This window comes from Bombina bombina, chromosome 11, assembly GCF_027579735.1.
Source record: "Bombina bombina isolate aBomBom1 chromosome 11, aBomBom1.pri, whole genome shotgun sequence".
NCBI lineage: Eukaryota > Metazoa > Chordata > Amphibia > Anura > Bombinatoridae > Bombina > Bombina bombina.
In genome coordinates, this window is record NC_069509.1 from 146,360,769 (window position 1) to 146,371,778 (window position 11,010).

The window sequence follows — 11,010 nt, forward strand, 5'->3', positions numbered from 1 at the left end:
TACGTGAACTTGCACGCAATTTTACTGTTTGCATTGCGCGGCTTAATGTGAGCGCAAAATAAGTTATTTTGCAACTTGTAATACCTGTGCAACCCCAAATGCGAAAAGAATAAAATAGTGCGAGTTTGATTTTATATGAACATTTAGTGTGAGATTTATCATTGGCTGAATGTCCGGATCGGTTACATGTTCGCTCATTTAAGCCTTTAACTGATATTTATAATCAGGGTTTTAAACCCTCTCTGCCAACTTAGAGTTGGCGAATGAAAATCACTGCAAATTAATTTGACCAGGGTGAAAAACCCTACTGTCACAAAATTGATTGCACGAGGGAGGAGGGAGCCACACAATTTGCAATGAAATGTGGACAGGTTAACAACATGTGAACCCTATTCGTCCTCAAATTGATAAGTCAAGCCCTTGGTGTTTCTTTACATTAGCCTTTGAAAACACAGTTTTATTATGATCTGTGCTCTTTTCAAACTAGTGGCTGCTGTGATGGCGCACTAATGCAAAAATAAACAGCGGGTTACTTGCTTTCCAGCAGAAATGCTTGTCATGTATAAGAAATCATATATCGTTTGGTAAAAATGAAGAATGATTCATTGTTGTGACCTTTGTCTAGTAAATGGGATACATGAAGTTTAGATTTGTGGGTGAACAGTCAGAGAAAATACATTTAGCATTCATAGAATCAGCTGAAAAACAGATTTAATTTTACCTTGGGAATATTTCAAGCAACAGCAACGTTTTTCCCTGCCTAAAGTTTTAGAAAAACAAATTAACACATACAAATGTTATTAATTAGATTTATTCTAAATAACAATAAAAAATCTTCTGCCAGATATATGTGTGTGTATGTGTATATATATATATATATATATATATAAATACATACATACACACATATGTACACACACATAAAATACAGCGCACCTATAATGAACAGTAGCATAAAACTTCTTCTTCAAATAAAAGCTCACATGATCATGTGAACCAATGTTGGGGGGGGGGGGGGTGTGAAATGCTTGACCTGTTAGAAAAAAAAAACTATGTATGATTTGTGTGAACACCTTTAAACCTACATTTTTCTTTTGCTTGCAAATAGCTAAAAACATCATTTATACTTAAAGGGACACTGAACCCAATGTTTTTTCTTTGTGATTCAGATAGAGCATGCAATTTTAAGCAACTTTCTAATTTACTCCTATTATCAAATTGTCTTCATTCTCTTGGTATCTTTATTTGAAAACAAGATTGTAAGTTTTTGGTGAACAACCTGTTGTTCTTGCTGATTGGTGGATAAATTCATCCACCAATAAACAAGCGCTGTCCAGGGTACTGAACCAAAAATTTCCTGGATCCTTAGCTTTGATGCCTTCTTTTTCAAATAAAGATAGCAAGAGAACGAAGAAAAAATGATAATAGGAGTAAATTAGAAAGTTGCTTAAAATGTCATGCTCTATCTGAATCATGCAAGAAAACAATTGGGTTCAGTGTCCCTTTAAGAGCAGTTAGAATAACCATGTTTACTAATCAGCTGATTATTTCCCCTGTGCTCTAGTTCATATATCCTCAAAATCTGTCCTGTAAGGGAGACCTGATGACAGTGGGTAAAAATGTGCGTATTTGATGCAACAAAATGTGGTATCACAAAGGTCTGTTATAAAATGTACACATTGGTTTTTTCTTCGTTACATTTGGTTTGAGTACTATTGGTAATTGATTTTTTTTGTAACAATATTTTTTTCTGAACATATTTTCTGAGATATTTAATATTTTTCTAAATTAACACAGTTGTGTAAACAGTTTTTTGGGTTTTAATATTAATATTAAATGTTACTTATAATTTGTGCTTTCAAGCAAAGCTAGCAAAAATATTTTTCCCAATATAAGTTAATTAGGCTACAAATAGTTTATTGAAGGTTAAAGGGACATTAAACACTTTGATATGGTAATATAAAATGATAAATCGTATAAATAAATTTTAAAAAATCTGGAATTTGTTATTTATTTTGTATCATTTTCCTGTAATTCCATTCTGAAATTGTGAGCTTTTCAGTTCCTGTTAGAAATGGAAGTGCAGAACACTGTTATATTCCACACAGCCATTGGCTGTACACTCTAGTGACCTGTATATAACTGTCTCTAATTGGCCACAGCAGAGAAAGTACAACATGACAGCTCCCATTTTTTATAGACACTAAAACTTTACATATTAAAACTTATTTTGTCAATATTTTAACAGCTAATGAAGCTTTAAAACATACATCTACATGCTATCCTCAGACTAATCTTTCCTTTGATTGGTTCATTCTATTTAGCATTTATTTAGGGTTTAATGTCCCTTTAATATTCTATTTGCATAACACTTTATAAAAGGACAGAATCATATTACTTGTTAATGGGTTATGAAACCCAAATTTAAATGTAGCCACCAATCAGCAAGCTCTACCCAGGGTTATGAATTAAAAATGGTCCGGCTCCTCCGCTTTTATGCCTTCTTTTTTAACTAAAGATACCAAGAGAACGAAGAAAAATTAATAATAGAAGTAAATTAGAAAGTTGCTTAAAATTGCATGTTCTATCTAACTCATGAAAAAAATGTAATTTGTGTTTCATATCCCTTTAAATATGATAAATATAAACTTGCAGCAGATTTCTGAGACATGGATATCACTATCTTATAACTTGATAATTCTACCAAAGTAGGTTTTAGTAACATTTATTATAAAATATTGCTTGTATAGTCACTATATGTCACTATATTTTTAATACTATATTGCTTTAATCACCTCCTTGAAGTATTATATAACAGGGGTGTTGCAAGGCCTTCTGTAGTTATTACCAAGGACTATATTAGGTATGTAGGAATTTTTTACATTGTTATTTAAAATCACATGCTAATAGAGAACATTTAAACTAAAAAATTGTATATTTCTCAACTAAAAAAAATGCAAATATTCAGAGTCATTGTCACCTTCTGCAAACATATTGTGACACTAAATACAATGAACATCAAGATCATTGTCATAAATATTCCTATTAATTTATGACAAGCTGTGTGCGTGATAGCATTTATAAAAACACATTTTTGCATAATGAGTCAATATGTATAATGGAGTTTATAGAATTTACAGTAAAGAGCCAAAATAGGCAAAAAATTACATGTTCTTACACATTAGAGCATATATTTATAAGACTATCATCCTTATAATACTGTGTCTTTTACCCCCTTAAAGGGGTTAAACACACAAGAGAAATGCTGTTTGGGACCAGCGGTACTCCGTGGGTTCTGAGCAGAATTTCTGAACATTTGAGTTGTGTAACTAGCATTGCTCATTTGATTATCAGCAATTTCTACTCAGGACCTGTAGTGAGTCTTGAGTACTGTGTTTAATTCCTTTACAGGAGTTAAACACATAGTAGTCTAGGGTTAATAGTCTTAAAATTACATGCTCTAACTAATAAGAGTATGTCATTTTTCTTCTTTTATGACCCTTTAAGTTAAACCTAAATGTGTTATGTTAAAATATGCATCCACAAAACAGTACTCAAGATAACTGAAATACATTCATGAAACGTAAAGGGACATAAAACAATTATTAGTTTTTTCATATGCTTCTCAGTGAGGCCAAAAAGGAACAATGTATAATGGTTTTCAAAATGCTGCAAACTGTATAAACCAGTTATTTGATTTGCAACATCTGCAGGTTATAGAATTTGCTTTTTGGCCTCCTAGCGAGTGTGGGACAAAGCACGTTATACAAAAGCAAAAATTGTTTAATGTTGTTTTAATGTATCACTGAAATATCCCTTTAAGTGTGTGATAGCCAGCAGTCCTGTGTACTGATGTAGATTTATTTTGCCTTAGCAACAAACTGTTAATAAAGGAACTACTGGCTCATTGCATACTTAAAGGGACAGTCTAGTCCAAAAAAAACTTTCATGATTCAGATAGGGCATGTAATTTTAAACAATTTTCCAATTTACTTTTATCACCAATTTTTCTTTGTTCTGTTGGTATTCTTAGTTGAAAGCTTAACCTAGGAGGTTCATATGCTAATTTCTTAGACCTTGAAGGCCGCCTCTTAAGAATGCATTTTAACAGGTTTTTCACCACTAGAGGGTGTTAGTTCATGTTTTTCATATAGATAACACTGTGCTTGTGCACGTGAAGTTACCTGGGAGCCATCACTGATTGGCTAAACTGCAAGTCTGTCAAAAGAACTGAAATAAAGGGGCAGTCTGCAGAGGCTTAGATACAAGATAATCACAGAGGTAAAAAATATATAAATATAACTGTGTTGGTTATTCAAAACTAGGGAATGGGTAAACAAGGGATTATCTATCTTTTAAAACAATAACAATTCTGGTGTAGACTGTCCCTTTAATTTACTCTTTAGTATGTATTTGTCTTTGCAAACCGAAGACAATTAACGTTAATCCCATTACGTTTTATTAAAACTACAAAATCGTGGCTGATTTCGTGCTATAACTTAGAAACATAGGGCGAGATTACATATGCGCCGCAGGTTTCAGCGCAACTGCTGAAATCTGCGTCGCCCGTAAATTCACCTCACACATCTGGGAATCATATAAACCGCGCCGGCAGTTCATAAACTGCTGTAAATCGGATAAACTGGCAATGTCCAGAAATGTGAGTAAATACACATTTCTGGAATTGCCAGTGACTTACGGCAGTTTAGAAACTGCCAGCGCATAAGAAAAAAATAAATTAAATCGCCCGTAAAAGTCTAACCCGCCTCCCAAAAATAAACCCAACCCCTATATCCGCCATCACCCCACATCGCAACTAATAATACAATTATTAACCCCTAAACCGCCAACCCCCACAATGCAATATACCTAATTAAACTATTAACCCCTAATCTGCCATTCACCCACATCGCAATCTAACTAATAAATGTGTTAACCCCTAATCCGCCATACCCCCACATCACAAACTGCCTAATACAGTGATTAAACCCTAAACTGCCATCCCCCCACAATGCAATAAACTTAGCCTCTAAACTGCCAACCCCCACAGCGCAAATAACTAATTTAGTCACTAAACCCCCTAACCTAACTCCCCCTAAATTAACCCCAATTACATAAAATAAAAAAATACTAAGTTAATATTAAATTTAAAAACCTAACATTACTTAAAAAAAACCTTAAGATTAAAATGAAATAAATAAATCTAAAATTACAAAAAATAAAAAAGTCTAAAATTACAGAAATAATAAACCAAATTATCAACCTACCTTTGAAAATAAAATAGCCTCAGCAAAATAAAAACACCCCTTAATCTAAACTAAACTACCTATAGCCCTTAAAGGGGCCTTTTGTAGGGCATTGCGCTAAGTTAAACAGCTCTTTTAGTTAGGATGAGAACTTCTGAAATCCTATTGGCTGTTCAAATCAGCCAATAGGATGAGAGCTACTGAAATTCTGTTGGCCAATAGGAATGCAAGGGACGCCATTTTGAAAAGGCTCCCTTGCATTGAAGATACAGTGTACGGCGGTGACCGTATGAAGAGGACGCTCCGCGCCGAATGTATTCAAGGATGGATCCGCTCCATGCCGCTGGGATGTAGATAGAAGATGCCGCCTGGATGAAGACTGCTCACCGCCTGGATGAGGATGGATGTCCGGACTTCAGAAACTGTGAGTGGATCTTTGGGGGTTAGTGTTAGGCTTTTTTGAAAACAATTTGGGTGGGGGTTTTTTTTAGATTAGGGTTTTGGGCTTTAGGTAAAAGAGCTGAATGCCCTTTTCAGGGCAATGTAAAAGAGCTGAATGCCCTTTTAAGGGCAATGCCCATACAAATGCCCTTTTTAGGGCAAGTGGTAGCTTAGGTTTTTGTTAGAGTTATGTTTTTTATTTTGGGGGGTTGGTTGGGTGGTGGGTTTTACTGTTGGGGGGTTTTGTATTATTTTTCCAGGTAAAAGAGCTAATTTCTTTAGGGCAATGCCCTACAAAAGTCCCTTTTAAGGGCTATTGGTAGTTTATTGTAGGCTAGGGTTTTTTATTTTGGGGGGGCTTTTTATTTTTATAGGGCTATTAGATTAGGTGTAATTGTTTTTATTTTTGATAATTTCGTATGTTATTTTTCGTAATTTAATTTTTGTTATTTTTCGTAATTTTGTATTTTTTTCTTTTTGTAATTTTAGACTTAAATTATTTTTAGTAGTGTTAGTTTTTTTTAATGTGTAATTTAGTTTTTTTTAATTGGTAGTTATTTTAATAGTTATGTTAGGTTAATTGTTAGTTTAAACTTCACAGGTTTTTATTTATTTTAAGATAGGGATATTGTAATTTTAATTTAAAGTTAGGGGGTGATAGGTTTAGGGGTTAATAGTTTAATTTATTAGTGGCGATGTGGGAGGGGCTGGCGGTTTAGGGGTTAAAAGGTTTATTTAGTAGTGGCAATGTGGGGGGCTGGCGGTTTAGGGGTTAATAGGTTAAGTTAGTGCCGGTGGTGACGGGGAGCGGCGGAATAGGGGTTAATACAGTGGCGTCACTAGGGGGTGCGGAGGTGATTGGCCATAAGAAGCGGTAGGCACGCGGCCCGGGGCTGTGCACTGACAGACTTAGAACAGAGTCAGAGAGCAGAATTTTCATAGTTTGCGCGCCTAAACCTTTTTCTTTAGTGATTTATTTTTAGAGTGCTCTGTTTATCTTACATTTGATGCGCTGCTAAGCCAGGGAGCAGCTCTAGGCATGAGCTTTATAATTAATGCAGTGCAGTTTACATATTTTGTATGTATGTGTGTCTGAGTGTTTTTGTGTGTGCCTGAGTGTTTCTGTGTGTGTGCCTGAGTGTTTCTGTGTGTGTGCCTGATTGTTTTTGTGTGTGTGTGTGCCTGAGTGTTTGTGTGTGTGTGTGTGTGTGCCTGAGTGTTTTTGTGTGCGTGTCAGTGTTTTTGTGTGCGTGTCAGAGTGTTTTTGTGTGTGTGTCTGAGTGTGTTTCCAAGTGATTGTGTGTATATCTGAGTGTGTTTTTAAGTGTGTCTGAGTGTTTGTATGTGTGTGTGCCTGTTTTTTTGTGTTTGTGTGTGTCTGCTTTCTGGGGGGTGACACCATAACTTACCGCACCGGGTGACACCAACCCTAGTGACGCCACTGGGTTAATAACTTTATTATAGTGGGGGGATGTGGGTGGGCAGCAGATTAGGGGTTAGTAAGTTTTAAATAGTGTTTGCGATGCGAGTGCCTCGGTTTAGGGGTTAATAGGTAGTTTATGGGTGTTAGTGTACTTTGTAACTGTTAAAGGGACAGTTAACTCAAAAATCATTTTAAGATATATATATATATATATATATATATATATATATATATATATATATATATATATATATATATATATATATATATATATATATATATATATATATATATATATATATATATATATATAAAGTTTCCATAGATCATTATTTACAAATGTAGCCCAGTTTTGAAATATATTGCATTTGCAAGTAAAAGCACTTGCTGTTTGCGCTGCTGCCGTTTGAAAATGTCCGTCTGGCCCCTCCCCTATTTTGACATCAGTGACATCATCATCTTCTTGTGATCCCTGTAATTTTTCTATCTTCCACGTAACTGGCTTTAGCGCATGCGCATTACGCCTATTGTACTGAAGGGAAACTTTAAAAACATGGGAACAAAAATGCTGGCTCATTATCTGAGCGGTTCATAGTTGGGGCGTACCAGTGTCCTTTGCAACCTTACGGCAGCAGTTAGCAGCCATTAGCAGTTCCCAGATTGGATTCTATTGTAAATTATATGGTATGTCTCTTCCACTGTGTTCTACTTATTTGGCAGCACTGGTTAAAACAGGATAAGATAGGTGTCCCCAAGATCCATGTTAGAGGATTGTGAAAATAACTGTAAACTTGGTAGGAAAGATAAGTGCCAAATAAATAGAACACAGTGGAAGTGACATACCATATAACTTGCAATCGAATCAAATCTGGGAACTGCTAACTGCTGCCGGAGGGTTGCACAGGACACTGGTACGCCGCAACTATAAACTGCTCAGATAATGAGCCAGAATTTTTTTTCCTGTGTTCAAAAGTATATAATCTCTCAACAATGGGGCAACTTAATTCCCTTTGAAACAGTAACCGCAAGCTTGGTCCAAAGGTTTTTTTGTTTGATAACGCAAACTACATTGTCGGTAACCTGGACAGAAGCACTTGTGAAGTTAATATATAGAACCTATTATACCCCAGAGAAGAGGTGGAGATTTGGGCTATGGGCATCTCCTGCCCAAATTGTTCTTACCCAAGTGCAACTCTGATGCATATGATCTGGGAATGCCCCAAAATGTATCAAATTTAGCAGAAAATTATATATTGGGCAGCTAAAAGACTCAAGTTGCCCATGGGGATTATCCATATTATACACATAGTTTTTCTTTGGGAAGGGACCCCAGAGGGCCAACATAAAAAATTAATTAATCTGATAAATTTGGCGGTTAGATTCCTGATCCTCAGGAAATGGAAGGAATCAGCTGTCCCTAGTATTTTGGAAATTAGGAATTATTTGACAGTACAATGTAGACCTTAATAATTACCGTGACATATGGATTTTTTCAAGAAATGGTCCCCTTTTATTAAAACTTTTCCCTCTAATGAAATTGATTCCCTTATTTATCCCTTTAGGAATTCTGAAATAATTTTATTGGGGGCATGGTGAAATGGCCCGCATCCCTTTTTTTTTCTCTCTCCCCCCTTCCTCAATTGAACCGGTAGAAAGAAGGGTTAAAAGTGATATTATATTCTCCAAATAGCTCTGCATTATTAAGATACCTTGGAAATTTGGTTTTGTGTTTTCAATATAATGTATAAACCAAATTTTATTTCCCTAAGTTGTTTCTGATTATTGTTAAAATATCTGAAAACCAATAAAAAAAAAGAAAAGAAAATAGAATTGCATTGGATTTTTTTTAAATTGCATCCTCTATCTGAACGAAATATGGGTTTCATGACGCTTTAATATAATTGTAGTTTTTTATCAAAACATCTCTCTTGCTTCTCTTACTCCTTTCCTTTAAGCTATAAATATTTAATTTCTATTCTTGTATCTTTTATTTTTAGAGGATTCTAGTAGACCTCCTAGTTTTTTGTTTATTGTCTTCTGTAGATACTATCTCATAATTGTATACAATACTGAAGATGTGACCTTACTAGAGATTAATAAAGTAGTATAAGAACCTCACATTTTCTGCTGCTTCAGACCACACAACCATTCTAGATCATTGGAAGTCCATCCCGGACCCCAGGGCAAATGTTTTAGTCTCTATAGGCTGCCACAGATCCACTCATAGCAACCCTGACTCCATCCAAACCTGCCCATCATACGACCAGCCATCTGTGACACACCCATGGCCACACCCCTAATCACATGGCTCCACCCACCGAATACCAGTGGCCACTGCCTACAAGATCCCTCAACTCGTTTTTTAGAATGGCTAATTGAGAGATGAATGTGAAGGAGACACACCTTTGTTACATTATCATGCTCAAACCCAGTCCCCTCCAAATTTGTGCACGATTTCTTCCCATGGCGATTTTTTTTATAACTGACTCTAAGACATAAAATTCTGTATGTCTATCTTAAAGGGACACTGAAACCAAATTTTTTCTATTGTGATTTAGATAGAGCATGCAATTTTAAGCAACTTTCTAATTTACTCCTATTATCAAACTCTTTTCATTCTCTTGGTATCTTTATTTGAAATGCAAGAATGTAAGTTTAGATGCCAGCCCATTTTTGGTGAACACACTGTGTTGTTCTTGCTGATTGGTGGGTAAATTCACTTACCAATAAACAAGTGCTTTCCATGGTTCTGAAATAAAAAATTGCTTAGATTCCTTCTTTTCAAATAAAGAAAGCAAGAGAATGAAGAAAAGTTGATAATAGGAGTAAATTAGAAAGTTGTTTAAAATTGCTGCTCTATCTGAATCATGAAAGAAAAAATTTGGGTTCAGTGTCCTTTTAATTAACTATAATAAAAATATGTTTTTTTTTCAAATGTATAATGTGAAAAAAAACATAAAGGACCCTACATTGTAATTTTGTCCTCACAAAATAAACTGAGAGATCCATCTGTTCATTTTTCTTATAATGCTATTTGACAATTAAAGGTACAGTTTAGTCAAAATTTAAGTTTCATGATTCAGATAGAGCATGCAATTTTAAACAACTTTACATTTTACTTTTATCATCAAATTTGCTTTGTTCTCTTGGTATTCTTAGTGGAAAGCTAAGCCTAGGGATGATTATATGTTAATTTATAAGCCCTTGAAGGCCACCTCTTATCTCAATGCATTTAACAATGTTTCCCAGCTAGAGGGCATTCGTTCATGTGTGCCATATAGGTTATATTGTACTCACGCCTGTGGAGTTTCTTATAAAAGGGCACTGATTGGCTAAGATGCAAGTCTCTCAAAAGAACTAAAATAAGGGGGCAGTCTACAGAGGCTTAGATACAAGGTAATCATAGAGGTAAAAAGTATATTAAAACTGTGTTGGTTATGCAAAATGTGGGAATGGGTAATAAAGGAATTATCTATCTTTTTAAACAATAACAATTCTGGAGTAGACTGTCCCTTTAAGTTGTTAATTAAGGATATCTAATAGTGTGATGCATTTTCCGTAGCCAATCTAAAGTGAGATGGATCTATGTTATGACTGAGCCTAGCTATTTTTTGAATGGTTTAAAAAAAATGGTCATGTTCTATTTTAGTTAACATTAATAAAGGCTTCAGATTCAGAGGTGGAAGTTAAAAGTCTGGGAGAAGAGACATCATTTTAAAATTTTAATAATCAGGTGTATTCAAATCAATGCAGATAGTTGGTGTAGCAGTGGAAAGGGTTAATGCATCCTGGGAATACTACAAAATGAGGGTTATTACAGCAGCCTGTACACCCTGCTGCTCCGAGCTGCTCATTTCCACACGTCTCAGTGAGAATTAATTACTTAAGCGAAGCACTTCT